The sequence below is a fragment of the Meleagris gallopavo genome, chromosome 3 (assembly GCF_000146605.3).
Source record: "Meleagris gallopavo isolate NT-WF06-2002-E0010 breed Aviagen turkey brand Nicholas breeding stock chromosome 3, Turkey_5.1, whole genome shotgun sequence".
NCBI classification, from domain to species: domain Eukaryota; kingdom Metazoa; phylum Chordata; class Aves; order Galliformes; family Phasianidae; genus Meleagris; species Meleagris gallopavo.
In genome coordinates, this window is record NC_015013.2 from 38279823 (window position 1) to 38295618 (window position 15796).

The 15796-nt window shown below is 35.6% G+C and overlaps 1 long non-coding RNA gene across 2 annotated transcripts in view; it reads left to right on the forward strand.

Moving 5' to 3' along the window:
* Positions 1–11450, forward strand: part of LOC116216458 — an 18750-nt gene extending 7300 nt beyond the window's left edge. The window contains exons 1-3 of one of the 2 annotated variants that reach the window (XR_004159221.1): positions 2507–2560; positions 6512–6550; positions 9031–11450. This is a non-coding gene — a long non-coding RNA (uncharacterized LOC116216458). Of the gene's footprint in view, positions 1–2506; positions 2561–6511; positions 6551–9030 lie in introns of those variants that run through there. The other variant, XR_004159222.1, reaches the window with a different exon arrangement.
* The last annotated feature ends 4346 nt before the right edge of the window (positions 11451–15796 follow it).

The following is a 15796-nucleotide window of genomic DNA, read 5'->3' on the forward strand; positions in this document are numbered from 1 at the left end:
ACAGAAAACCAAACTACTGTTTTGTGTGTGGCTTCATTCATGGTCAAAGAAAGTGAGTGACAGTTTATCTAACTGAAATTACAACAGGATTTTAATTAAGCGGAATGTAATGATTTGAATTGCAATTTTGAAGGAAAAACTGGGGCTACCACTCCTAACTAAGCACTTGTTTTGACTAAAGTTAAAAGCTTTGGTTTTCTAACTCATATAGATTTTAAGACAGCTCACTCATAAAAGGAGAAAGGAGATAGTAAAGAAAGAAGAGCAGTGGGATGCCAGTGCTTCCTTAATTTTCCTGAAGGAAACCATACAATGGTTTTCCTCCTAAGTACTAATGAAAGCAGATCCTGCTTCACTACCAAATGGAGCTGTATTGTGTATGTGTTAGAAACCACATCCATAATAGACTTTGAAATTATTGTGTTAATCAGGCATTTCTGCTGCTGAGTCAGCATGGTATACTCACTCTTAATTCACCACTTACGTATCCTGAGCAATGTTTTTAACCTCAGTGTTCCAGCTCTGGAAAAGACTACAGGTGACAGCTTTTTTTCCATGAAGAAATGTTTCTGCTGTTGGTATTTGTTGCTACTCTTTTTTCTTCTTCTTCTTTTTTTTCTTCTTGTTAAACTTTTTTAAGTTGGTAAATTTTATTATTTGGGATTTGTATTCTTTTATGGAGGAATGAAAAATAATTATTTGCTGCGGCACTTTTAGAAGTGAATTGAACATTCTACTGGGAATAATATAGTGTTCTTACTCTGTGCACTTTGTCACCCTACTATTTGGATTTACTTTCATTCCCACATAGTGTTCCTGGATTCCCCAAGCAAAATCTCTAATGTGGTAGCATGCTGACCTTTGCTTTGGTTGTAGGCGCAAATGTTAATAGAAACAGAGGGAGAGAAGTAATTGCTTTTATTTCTCACTCTCTTGTTCGACAAACCAGCATTTATAGAAAGAAGATATTGCTCAGTTGCTAAGCCAGCTTGAACACTGATTTTCCTTATGTCTGTCATCTAGGCTGCTAACCTTTTAAAGATGTTTCATTAGAGAAACTGGACAGGTACCATTTTCTTATTTTGCATTGACTAGTTCACAGTAATTGCCATGAAGCTAGATTAAACCCAGCATTTTAGAGGTAAAAATCTGGTTTACAGTCATTAATTATATTACTCCCAGTTCCCTGGAATTCTGTAGTACTCTCCCACTGCTTTTCAAGTGCAAGGTAAAATGAAAGGGAATTAAGAGCAAATGATACATGTAATTAAGGCCCCATTGTGATTACTATTTTAATTCTGTAATGGGGGGAAAATAATGTAGATAGCCAAGTTTGAAAATTAAGTTATTAAGCTTTTTGTTTAGTTTGTTTGTTTTTTCTTTATTTTTAATTTAGCTACAAAAATGTTATTGTTCTGTTTCTATTATTGCCATTGATTTTAACTTTCTCTCTAAATTCATTCTTATCTTTCTAATCTGCCCTAAGGGTGTACCATTCATGATTTTTATATTCTAAAAACTACAAATTGCTGTAATTTCCTTCACAATGCTACATTTTACTCTAGTGAGTAATAACAAAAAAAGTGCATTGCTGTAAAGGGTTTTTGATTTTTCTGTGCTCTTTTTAGAGACTTGGCACTGAAGTGGGGAACTGTTCTAAAAAATCTCCCAAAAACTACATGGACCCTGTGTTGATACCAAGAATGACATTAATCTTTATGTGGATATAAATGGAAGTTAGGCAGCATATTTCAGTGTACTCTATGGTTTTGACTTGATATGGTGTTAGAAATCTGACCTAGAGGCTGTTTCTTCAAAACTAGTGGAAGGCCAACGTTTATGCTATTCCTGATTCCTTGAGACTACCAAAACCCACATAGTTACTCATGAATCAGATGTTCTCTACAGTCTCTGTAGTCTCTCAACATGAGAGACAAAGTTGGTAAAGCTTCAGCCTTTTCTACCAGGTCTTTCTTTGCATTTTTTTAATGAGTTTGTTCAAAAGCAGGATGAAAGGAGCACAGGAGTTCAGAAAAGGATAAAAGTAATGCATGTCAAAATGCCTGAGTTTTATATGTCAAAGAATAAAAGAAAGGAAATTTAGGGGCAAAGCAAGAAAGAAGAGATGAGAATTTTAGATCTAGTAAAGAAAGCAGTGGAGATAGTTAAACATATTTGACCGGGTGTTGTAGAAGCCCTATCTCATTTTGAAAGGGAGCTGACAGTGATGCAATACACAAGAAACCTACTGTAACATCTAAAATTAGCTGTGATGAAGATGCTTCTGAAGGCATCAGCACTGACATGTTTGAATTTCAGAGGCTATTCTGTAAAGTCTGTATGGGGCTGCTGAATCATGGCCTGAACCTCTGATTAATCACCTGAGGTGAGCAATGAGTCAGTCACGGGAGCACAGGTGAAGGCAATTCACCTGTGCTGCAGGAAGGGGTGGAGCCTGGCTCCACCTCTTATAGACCCATTTAAGAGCTGACTGCCAGTGGGGAAGGATCTCTCTGGAGATCCGCTCTACCTGAGTTTCTCTTGCGAGCCCAGGCTATGGGTGAGTGTACCTATCATTTCTGTTTCCTGCTTTGGTGTAATGACATTGCCAACCTCACTGCTATACCATAACATCAGTATATTCATTAATTGTACAAAAGTCTGTCCTACTTTCAGTTGAGATGGAATTGTTTTCTTCAGAGTACTTGGTATGATGCTGTGTTTTGATTTTAGGAGAAAAGCGATGTTGATAACACACCAATGTTTATTGTTTTTGCTAAGCAGCGCCAAGACCATTTGCAGTGAAGGGCTCAAGGAGCTGCAAGGGAACTGAATTAGGGCAGCTGACTTAAATTGGTCAAATGGACATTCCATACCATATGGCATCATGCAGAAGGAGTTTTGAAGGGAGTTAGGGGTTCTCTCTTCCACTGCTTGGGGGGGGCTGGTTGGTCATTGGTTGCGGGGTGGTGAACAATTCCTTGTACATCAATTTTTATATACACTCATGTATTTGTTGTAACTATAATTCTTTTCCTTTTCTCTACTTTAGTAAATAAAAGTTCTACCTTCTTTTCCTGATTCTCTCCCTTATCCCACTGGGAAGCTTGGGGGTGAGCAAATGACTGTGTGGTGCTCAGCCACCTGCCAAGTTCAACCACAGTAGAGTCATTGACTTTTAACTGTTTTCTGCTATAGTAGTCTTAATGATATCATGCATTCCCTGAAGCAGGCAGAATTTCATTCATCTGAGGAAAGCTCCTTGGGATGTCTCTGAGGTATTGCAAGGAAGTATTAATGTAGAAATGTTGGATGTGTTCATTCTGCATTATGATGAACTTAATTTTAGTGAACACAGAGGCCCCTGCTCTCTTAATTTATATCTAAATATGGAAATTACAGAAGGGCCCAGAGGAACACAGTGCCACTAATGCAGAAGTGTCTTGGATGTTTAAAATATGTGCTTCAATTCCTGCTAGCTGGCCTTTGCACGCTATATGCACCAAATAATCCAGTCGCTATCCCTGTAGAACATAATTTCTATTTTTAAATTTTTTGATTATTCTTTTGGAACCTGTTTGTAATTTCTCTGTAGACCCAGACTCCATAAAAGAAGTCCATGCATTCATTAGTACTCCAAAAATATGTATCAGACACTTTCACAATATACTAAGCCCAACTGCAATTTATGTAAAAGCATATATTTGAAACCAAAACTGTGAAAACGTGTTCTGCTGAAGGAGTACATTATTCTTTGAGTGGACATATCCTTTAAATAAGAGTTTTCCCTTTCATTTAAACTGAATTCTCAGAGAATCAAGGAATAAAATAAAATATATACAGTAATAAAAATAATTGTTCAAATGTTGATGCGTATCAGGATTTTATTATGCTGAGTTCTTATGGTATCTTAATATGCACAGTGAGATTAGTGATTTCATTCACAATTTAATTTTTAGTTGTTGAAGTCAATATTGTCCTATACGTTGGCTTGATTTATTTTCAAGCTTTCAAGTATGGGAGAAAAATGGTATTTTCCTATTTAAAAAATAATCCTTGATAACAGGAGGAAGCTTGTAGAAATTTCTAGATGTACTGCATATTATCTCTCTTTTTTTTTTTTTGGTAAAATAATTACTCTTGTAAAAATATTTAATATAATTTATTATTTCTCACTGAAACAATTGAAAGCTCTGAAGATGTAAGTTTTAGATCAAATAAATGTCTCATAGCTATTTCCCAATTTAATCTGAAATGAAAAAGTGACCTGCAAAGTTAAAGGAGTGTATGTATGAGATGTTATATGGCTCTAAGAAACAGCCAAAAATCCTCTCCAGGAAACAGATTCTAGAGAATGCCACGGTCATTAACTTAATAAGAGCTCAATCTAGATACTTTAAGTAGTTGAATGAGGCCAAAGGGGTTAGATAACAGATGTTATTTTAGTATTACCAATCATCTGTAAGTAAAGATTTCCTCAGAAAAGCTTTATTGCATAGGAAAAGGCCAACAGATAGGTAGGTTATAACCCTCTGAAGAAATTATGGTGATAGGAGGAGAAGGATTCATCATGAATCATTATGGTTGTTAAACCAAATTCTCTCTTCTGACTGCATACAAATTAGACATTCCTGTAGTTTCGATGGTCTTTTAAGTCCTTAATAAATGTTAACATAATAATGAGATTGCAAGTATGATTTTAAAAATTGAGTTTATCCCTTTCCTTGTTCCATCGCATGCAAAATTTTTTGGAGGTGGATTTAAATATTTTGTATATTGTCTGTACCCTAAAGTGTCACTTCATGCTGTCTTCCACATTTTAAAAGCAAGGAGTTATAATGACAGATCGCTTCCAACTCCTGCAGGTTTTGATTTAATTTAGACTAATTTTATTTGCAATAACCTGTAAATCCCTATCCATTTGTGCAAATCTGACTGTTCAGCTTATTTGTGTCTATATTTTCCTCAGTTTCTGAGCAACATACTGCAAGAGTTATGTTATTGCATACAGGAATTCTAGATTTGGAGAAAACATGCAGCTTCTTAGCATTTCATTCCCCACATTCCTTTTTGTATTGCACTTTTAAAGTTAAAAATATATGGATAAAGTTGTGTATTTTTTTCCTCTCTCTCCCTCTTTTCCCTGTTGTGGATGTGTTAATCTACCTGTGGAATCAGAAGTAAGTTTTACAGCATTTTTCTGAAGGTTCCTCTTGAAGAAATCTTGTATAGGAGACAAGTGCTTCCACAGGAAAGATCATAAATTTGTTAATTGGTTATGGAAATTACTGTATGTGCTGCATGGTGATATAGATGTGAAATGGGTATTGCATTACTTTCTGAAGTCTTCGTGTCCCAGTTCTTAGTGATTCATTTTGCTCGTCTAGTAGAGCAGTACAGCATTTATTGTCTATGTACCAAAAAGATGTAGATTTAACACTTTATTCTGTCAAGCAATTACTACTCATGCTAAATAGAACTGTGTGGAAATAATGAATGTTTTTAAAGTGTTATTATGTTTGATAATGGAAAAGCTGATTCAAGACAGTTCGGATTTGGAAGTCAGTTTGGGTTTGTCTTATGGCATGCCTGTAACAGGAGCAGCAGAGTTCTTCCTCCTCACGCTGTCCAATTTATTTTTTATTTCTTTTGTGGATGGAGTGACAAAGTGAGGATGCCCCTTTTTTCCTTTTCTGAGTTTTATTGCGATACTGCATTTTCTACATGATGTTATACACCCTCATCTCCCCACTTGCTGAGAGAGACAAAAGCTTTTGGCTCTGTGCTTGCTGTTTGTGAAGATGATGTGCTTTTGGTGCAGCATTTCTTCTTTCAACTGTTATTTCCCTTCTTCTCTAGGGAAATGCTGTTGGACTGACCTGTTCAACCAATGTACCCAAAAGCTGGCTTAGTGTATCCCATATTGAGTGCTTTAAATCATTATTTGGTGACCTGCTCATTCCTCTTGCACTGCTAGGTCTACTGTGGGATTCTCATATTGATTTATAAAGCCTTCAGTTTGTTAGGCCATGCTATCTCCCTGATGAATCTCTTTCCTGGATGGCATTGATTATCCGATACTTGATGTTTTGAGGTTTCTCAAAATAAGGTTGTATTTCTTCAAACTTTTCTCAGAACAAGCTGGGTGGAGTTTTGCTATTTGCATATTCATTACAAAAGAAATTTCTTCCACACTATTAACCATGGAGAGGGGTTTTACTTTTTTTCTTTTTTCTTCTAAGAGAAGATAAAGCTTGTGTTGGATAGAAAAGTGAAATACTGGTTAAAATTGGGAACCTTAACTTAAATCTTTACCTTTGCATACATAATAAGTTAGTCTTTTTTGGTTTTTAATTATTTTTAGCTTGCGAACAATGTTTCAGCATTACAAAATCGGCATTTCAGAATAATTGGGAAGCTGTCCAATTGAAATATCCATTATTTAATATGGCATAATTAATGGCTTCCATAATAAAAAAAACTGATGTTGAAAATGTCTTCATATCTTCAGGCATCCTGCATCACCAGAAGGCATCCAAAGTTGGTCTGGGTAAGAATAGCAATACAAAATTGATGTTCATAGGATGTGTATAAGCTGAAACAAGTTAGTGATGAAGATTTGTTCAAGGATCACCATAAATATGACGTGATATGAAGGTGATAGCACAACTAAGAAAACAGCTCAAAAAATCAGTTGTTTTTTTTTTTTGTGAAATTTAAGTACTCACTGGCCACATCAAGGAAGAAATAGACTTCTGGGTGATCATCTTTGTAATACAATAAATTTGGAATTGGGCATGGAGGAGAAATGACATTGTAAAATACTAGTGGGACGTAATTCAGGATGAAGTATTAAAGTTTACAAAACCAGAGCCAAAACTGAGTTCTTTTACGCAGAAAGAGAAAAGCTGTTTTATGTTGCTGCAGTTTAGCCTTTATTGGTATTTAATTATGTGAAACTATTACAGGATTTTTTTATCAGCTGCAGACTTCATGGTTATTTACTGCGATAGAAACTGTGATAGTGTCTAAGAACCTCTGACTATGTATTAGGAGATGACAATATTGAGCAGAATGATTGCAATTTTAGTCAACTTCAAAATCTTCGAGCATAATATGCCTTTTCTACAAATAATTAAGTGGAGCCATGCATAAATACAAATAGTTATCAGATGTAGTTACTACAAATGACAGTTGTTATATACTAGAAAATATTCTTGCCTAGGGAAAGAGTTTTAGGATTTTTAGAATTCCTTTTACCATGAAAAAATCTCATTTTCTTGATATTCACAATTCTGAGTAATGTGCGTTTTCATCAGTGATTAACAAGAGTGCTTCATTTCATGGTGTGACAGTTGTGCATGGCCATTCAGTATGTGGCTTGACTTTCACATCACTGTCACCACTGCTGAAACACATCACCCACTGACTCACTGTGCTCACATCCCCTGTTTGGGGAACATTCAGTAAGCATCAACAAATGTCAGTGTGTGCCAATATTTCTGCATGGAGGAATTTAACAATGTGTCTTTCCCTCATATGCACTTCCGTGTCAGACACCGTTCTGTCAGACTGCACCTCTGCTGCTATCTCTCAGTGACAGCATGTAGTGGAATATTTGCAGTGAAGTTCACCCTCTACTGCCATACCATCAAAATCTGCCTCTGACATCATGGGCCAACATAATAAAATAGGAGGCATTACTTTTGGAGTAGCCCTTGTATATTGTGAGGATCATTAAATTCCTTTTTCACTAGATACGACTTTGCTGTATTTAACACTTGGATAAACATTTTCCAAAACATCTTCTTCTACTTATTCCTTAATTTTTTAATTGCTTCACAACTCTTCAGCTATGTTAGAAGAATGTTTATAGGGAGAATGTATTGCTCCAGCCATTTCTGAGACAAAATGCTCCTAGCCTTTAGTTTTAAAGGAGTTCTGATTGCAGTCTCCCAGATAGATAGATTGCAGTATTTAAAGGTGTGCTATAAGAAAGATGAGGGTAGACTCTTCTGCAGGATCTGTGACGATAGGACAAGGGGAAATGATTTCCATCTAAAATAGAGGAGATCTAGATTGGATATAAGAATTTTTATTTTTCATTTTTTATTTTATTTTACAGTACGAGTAGTCAGACAGTGGAGCAGGTCGCCCAGAGATATGGTGAATGCTCTGTCCCTGGAAACTCTCAAGATGAGGCTGGACGGGGCTCTGAGCAACCTGATCTGGCTGTAGGTGTCTTTGCTTATTGTAAGAAAGTCAGACAAACTGACCTTTAAAGATCCCTTCTAACTCAAATGATTCTATGGTTCTATGAGAACCCTTCTGTATCTTTTTTTTTTTTTCCCCTCAGGGATATGAATGTTGTGTACTTATACGTTCCGTGAGTGTTCCATACCTCTATTTTCTTTTAAAGTATTTTCATTAGTTTTTATCTGCAGGTGTAGTAAAAATATATAGTACAATAGCACAACTGCACATGCATATGTGCAGGAAAAAACCCAAAGCATAAAATGTGTTCCCAACTGGTTAATATAGCAGAGTGAAAAGCATAAAATGGAACTGATGCTCTCAAATGGTGCTGGGAAAATAAACTGCAACTGAGCAGTAGCCATTTCCTGCAAGGTAACAACCTCCTTTTTCCGTGATGTGATGAAGCCAGAGTACTTCATGCTTATTTGCTGTGTGTTTTTATTTTCATAGCATCAGTCTGAAATTAATTTAATCACAGAAAAAAAAAAGACAACTGAATAAAATGATTTAAAACTTCTATATAATTAAGAGAGATTGTTAGGAGTTCCATGGTGAGGTACTTATCATAATAATCGTCATTACACCTGCTGTCATTATAACATATTTTAAGTGTATAATCATATTTCCTTTAAAAGTCACATACTAATTTTTTCTTACAACCATATAGTCATCATCCTTCTTATATGAAAGACTGAATTTATTTAGTGAGTTCTTATGTAAACTCTTGCTGAGCATGTACAATCAATGTAATTTTGGTTTTATTTTCTATGCCAGCGTATTTTGCTTCCACACTTCAAAGAAATTATTCTGTGCCTCAGCAGCAGGATTAGAGATGATGAGCGAGTATGGATATGGAAAAACTGAACTGAATTTTCAAAATACACCTTATAAGAGAAGCACAATTCTGTGGAGAACTGCACTAATGTAGTTCTGCTAGTGTTCTTGATGTTTTGTTGTGTGTTCCTCAGAGAGTTTTGAAACTACAAGATCTAATGGAGAAATGAAATTGAAGAACTGGAGAGATAATATTTTGGGAGGATACCAGAGGTGACCTATGACTGGAAAGTTCAATCAGTAGACTGAAATCCAGGATGTATCTAAGGTGTTCAAGATAATTATTTTCAGGAACAATAAACATTTTAAGGAAAAGTGAGTCATACATCCTGCTTTCAGTGTGCAGAGTAACTATGAAGACCTATTGTATCTTAAAAGCTGAAACCTATAGCATTATGGATTCATTACTCACTCTGAGGCAGATTAATTAATGTATAAGTAAAGGTTATTCATTTGATAGATACCCATATATAATATTTTTCTTTCTGTAATCCAAATGGAGTTGGTTTGAAAATGATTGTCTTCATAAATAGAAGCACAGATATACAGTGAAAGGGCATTTTTGACCAACAGCTCCAATGATGTTGGCAAAATCAGAAGAAATACTGCTTGCTAATGGACTAATTCTGCAGAGGCAGCAAAGAGTACAAAGAACTTCTCGTTTCTGTGAACTCAACAAAATAAAGTAAGAAAGGCTGGCTTAGTTTAAATAACACTGCAGTGGGTTAATTAAAAATAGATACGCAGTATCCAGCCAATTCCATGTATCTTATTCTCCTCTGAGTTCAAAGTAATGTTGAAATTTTTTTTTTATACAAACATGTTGATGTAATGCCCTTTTACTGATGCTGGCATCTAACTTATAAGATTAAGGAGTTAGGAAAAGTTAGCAGTTAATGATGACGAACAATTACTTCAGTGATGATCTCTGTTTAGAGTCCTCTCTGTTAGCAGAGAAGACACTGTGAATTTTGAAAAATATGAAAAGCAAAGTTGAGATTTCAGGTACCTCCATTTTTGGGAATCTCAGGTTTGGGAATTAAAGAGAAATAGATGAAATTTCAGAAAACTGTGGCGATGTTATCACATGAATACTAAGTCCAACAAGTAATGTTCTTCTCTTTCTCCTCTCCATAGTAATTGTTAGGTTTTAAAATGTCTGGTAAACTCTAATTCGTTCTTTAGAATATCTATGCAATGCTTCTGGATCCTGAACCTGTGGGGCAGATAAGCCTATTCAGAACTGTACGCAGAAATGGCACGTGTTCCAACCTTTTGAAGGGAATTGGATGGAGAAGACTGCACCAAACTACCACCTCCATAGGAAAAAATATCTGATATGCCACAATGATGATAAAATATCTTGCTGAGATGCGTAAGAATCAGTGTCATTGATTCTTAATGACAGCAAAGATATCCAGGAAAAAGGACTACTAAGATGAAATATTATGACGTGCATTACTTGTATAAAATATGATCTTGACAGTAGAAGAACAGCTTAATAAAGAAACAGCTTTCCTGTAACCTGCACAGCAGATAGCCTTCTTGCCTAGCCAGGTAGCTCTTGGTAGCCAGTATCTCTACTACAACTTTCCTGTTGATTTTTCTTAGCTTCAAGGACAATAACTGTTGTTACTCTGTATCTTTTTGCAGGCTGTTACAAAGAGCAGTTAAAAATAAAAATAAACATATGGTTTTGATGTGGCAGACTGAACCTGTCTGATTTATGGCAGTTTGGAGTGTTCACTGCATGTGAAAAAGGTGCAAGCTAAATATTATCTGCCTTTTTGCAGAGCATTTAATTCAATACTGGGAAAGCAGCAGTTGGCAGTCTGATTCTCCTCTACCGTATGATGACTATATTCCTCAAATCAAAATCAAGCTGCCAGTTCTAGAGACTCTTCTCACAGCAGATAGTGTCAATAAAAGAACTCTGAAGAAGTGCTGGGAATAGCAAGTATGCCAGATCAGCCACATCATCTGTGGGTAGTTGCTTTTCGGCTTTTGTCGCACTCTCCTTTAATTGACCTCAGGTGTCAGAGGAATAGGTTGGCATCTCTGCCTCACTAATTATCTCTGACATGTGGCTGGCACTGGCAAATTTACTCCAAAGGATGTACCTGCTGTATTCTATGTTGGCCCTCACCTGTTGAAGGGGAATAAGTGCTGTATATTTTGAATCAGAGATCTAAATATGTAATGAATGCTCCGTATGCTGCTCTGCTTTCTAACTCTGATTCATGAGTTCTGTCTTCTTTAGACCAATACAAGTATTGCAGTAAGCAAGTCAATGCTCTTTCAAATGATACTTTTTCCCTTGTCAAGATAAACAAAATATATGAATTGATTTGGAAAGCATCATCATTTAGTGTTTTATTTTATTTTTTTCCCTCTAGAAATATTCATGCTTGGACTTTTGGGTGAAATCCAGGACTCTTTGAAATCAATATATTTTCACATATATTTTAACAGAGATGAGAATTTTCTGCTAATCTTTCTTCTTTCAGCTACTCCTTTCCTGAAGAGTTACATGATTTTGAATTACACGTCTACAGAGAGGATTGAGACAGATTCTTTGTATATATTCATTTTTTGTTGAGTAGGCTATGTTTTAGAAAATCTCCTATAGCTACTTCAGGCTGAGGAGACAGGTGATTTTTATGAATAATCTAGAGAGTTTAGTCAGGGATGCCTATGCTTGTGTCCTGTGGGAGAAGCTTGTAATAAAGCTTGATAAATCAGTAATCATATGCATGCATTTTTACTTTTGCCTGCTAAGACTAAACAGAGCTATTTCTCAATTTCTGCTAGTGAATCACAGCAAGGATTTGAAAGGGTGATGGGGTTTCTTTATTCAAATGATATATTCATTGAATTTCTTGATTATTGTATTTACATTTTATCAATGAACACCTCTTTGAATTTCAATTAGGTATTTCCATTGAAGAAACTGTGAGGGGGGAAAAAAAGTGGTTTCAGCAATGGTGGTAGTCAATTGAAAAAAATGCTGTACAGATTGAATATCAAACATAGAAATGTTTTAACGAGATGTTTAATTTTTAAAATATTTTGTTACTATACTTTTATTTCCAGAAGTGTGAGCATGCACTGGCAGATGCTTGTTCTTTCTGTGCTCAGTTATAAACGTGGTAGGGCATTTATGTTCAAAAAAACTACCTGCACCTTCTTTGTTGCAGAAGAAAGGAACACTTCAGGTCCTGCCTGAGAAGTTGAGCTGAACATGTTTTCGACTGGCTTACTGGTCTGGAAGAGATTCAGATAAATCAGATAAATCATAATCTTTTCACGGTGCAGACTTTTGAAAGCGTAGATCTTGCTTTTTAACTAACATTATGCAAGGACCATTATCACTGGCATTCTGACCATCTGAGACACTAGTTGCTAGTGCTACCTGCAGCTTTGGCCAAAAGAGAAGGTGCTTGCTTGTTTACTTGATCTCAGAAAAGGATTTAAAGGGGATAAGTTTAATATGCAATATTACATTTTTCTTGTCATTGTTTCTGATAAATCACAAATACAATCTGCATATTTTGATTAGAATATAGTATTTTCAAACAGATTTTGGGTAAAATGATCTAAAACAATCACAGCCATATGAAGGCTAAGAGAGAAGTGGATGGAGAATCAACATAAAAAATAATTGTTTCAGTGACATTTCTAATGTCTCATATGGCATTTCATTGTCTCTTTTAGTATGTATAGCTCTTAGGATTTTTACTTAAATGGATCTGTAGTAGGTTGACTGCTGAGCATGACTCTATCTTTTCCAGAGGAAAAATACAGGGGAAAAAATACCTTTGAATGTTATCCAAAGATATTTGAGCTCATTCGCAAGAAACTTTCTGGGATCTTAGAAAAGCATGTTTCCTCAATGCTATTCATGAGTTAAGTTGCCCTGCGGAAGAACTTGTGCTGTTTCTGTTGGGGATTTAAAGAGTCTTTCTTTCCTTGTCAGTTGGAAACTGTTTTACTGTACAATTATAATCATACACTGGGGCACACAAATATAAAACTTTGAAATTATTATTTGAGTTTTAGTCTAAGAAGTTTATGTTGGCAATAAATGACTTTTTTTTTTAATATGCATAGAACAACTCCAGGGCAATTTTCTCCCTAGGAATTCTCCATAGTTTTGTTGCTGTGATAGTCTCCTGGGATAGAAAAAAGGTAAAATTAAATGCTGTTTCCCATCAGACAGAAAATGGGAACTCTGCATAACTGTTTCCAAGGTACTCTCCAAGGTTCATGGGGTGGGCATCTGTATTTCTGTCTTTTCTGGTGTAGTATTAACAGCTCTAGAGGGTGATACACTCTAGCAAAGATTAAAAAAAAAACACTAAAAAACTTGCAGATATTTATTCATTTCTTAGCAAGCATGCCTAGTTCCCTGCAAGCTCACTGAAGTTTGGGAAGCCTGTAAGAACCTCCATGGAAGTCAACCAGCCCACCTTCAGTCTGTGAATTTTGGTTGGTCTTGCATACTCTTGGCAGTTTTAGTTTTCAATACTTCTTTTCAGTTCCTATTTATAAAATAGAGGAAAACAGTACTTTTCTGTTTTAGGACTGTTGTGAAAATAAATACATCAAAGCTTGTGTATTCACAACTACTAATGTAGTTATGCATATCTAAATAAAGAATGAGTGAGTCACCAACTGTGAATCCTGTATCACTGTTATTTAGCCTTATGCATTCAAGCTAACCAGCAAGAAGAGAGTTCAGACTACTAATTTGCCATGAGGGAATTGTATATCTCTGAATCAGACAGATTCTTTAGCTGGTGTAGGTGGGGATTTGGGGCTAGGAACAATAATGGCGATTCAATAAGGCAGGCAAGTATAATTATTTTGTGCTATAAAAAGATACAAGTGACCCTGAAAATCCTATTATGAGCCACAGAATTAACAGCAAGGCTAAAATATTATAGTTTTATGTGAACTATTCCAGTTAACTTCTGATAATATAGATTATATATTTTTTTTAGTTCATAATCATCTTCAGAATATACAATAATTTTTATGTTTCTCCCTCAGTTTGAAGGATCATTTCCTGAAGTTTAGATTATTGTAAGCTGTGTTGTCAATAAAATCTGCTTTCCCTGTGTACACAGCTAGTTCTACTTACTTCAGTAGGTCAATCTGTATGAATGAGGCAAGAGACTGTATAATTTCTCTTTTTTGGATACTGAGAGGGACATATACTTTTTCTCAAGAATTGCATCTCTTTTTCTTTCGTTTAACAGTATTATAAATATAAAATAGATTTCATGGGACAATTGGAGTTTGAAAGCATGGAAAAAAGTAGAGTGGAATAAGGAAAAAAGTTACATTCAGAATATGTGGTCATATTACTGATTTCACTTATATCCCTTATTGCTACAGTAATAAGGCATTAGCACTTAAAAAGTAGATCATTATTTACCTTTCATAATTTTTGTGTGTGTGTGCAGGAGTTTGTCAGAGCGCTACACAAAGCTTAACTTTTATATTTGCATTTCTTAATGATGTCAGTTTATGTTCTGCCTCATCCCATGTCATCCAGAATGTCCGCAGATCTCTGTGCCTGAGGAATATGAATAAATTCCCCATAACCTGGAAGTTCTTGAACATTGAATGTGCTGTGATCAGATCACACATTGTGATTTTTAGCTGTCTTTCAGGTATTTAATTAAAAAAAAAATATATTTTTTTGGGGGGGGAGGGGCATTGAAAGACTCCAGAGTTACCATCGTTTATAATATGACAGCAATTAAAATTCTTTTATATCACTTAATCACCAAAATGGTTAGCTTACATTACTGCTGTCTCCTAGTCTATGCTATTGTTCTCCTTAAGGAGAAGAAAATTCTGCAAAGCAACCGAAAGGAAGTGCAATTCATTATGCACGGGGCTTTCTTTATCATAATCAGTTCTGGTAATTTATGTAAGAGGTTTTGTCATTAACTGTGTTTTCTTTGAAGAAATCCCTCCCATAGCTAATCTAGTTTGTCACTTATTTAAATGCCTGCGATGGTAAAAGAGAACTACTTTCTGCAGAGTGTTTGAAAATTATTAGCAGCTCTAGACTGAATGTGTATATATATCTTTTTGTCAGGGGAAATATTATTCTAAGTGAATGCTATGTTGTCATCTTTTAATTAAACTGGTGTATTATTCCTAGACAAATTTAAGTTTCAAGTGGGCTGGAGGATGGAGAAGTGTATGTGATAGATGGCACATATCTTATTAATCGCTAAAATGTCTTTTAGGATTGAACAACGTAAATAGACTTGATTACATGCATGAGGGCTGCTCTCAAAGTAATGCCTCGTATGTTATGTTAACTCACATAGTTGGTGGTATAGCAGTAGAAGCTGAACCTTCTTGACAATATTTTGTTATATTTTGTTGCTGTGTGATGAATGACAGCAGAGGCAGAATCAGACAAATTGTCTTTTGACATGGAAGTATGTATGAAGCGGAAGTGTGTCACTGAATTCCTCCATGGGGAAAAAATGGCACCCAGTGATGTTCACTGAAGCTTGCTGAATGTTTATTGAGACCAGTGAATGTTGACACACTGAGGCAGTGGGTGGTACGTTTGAATAGTGCTGACAGTGGATCAACTGCACTGGTGCAGATTACTATGAGTGCAGCATGCAGACTCTTCTTCATCGCTGTTGAAAATGTAGAGCTAGTGGTGATGATT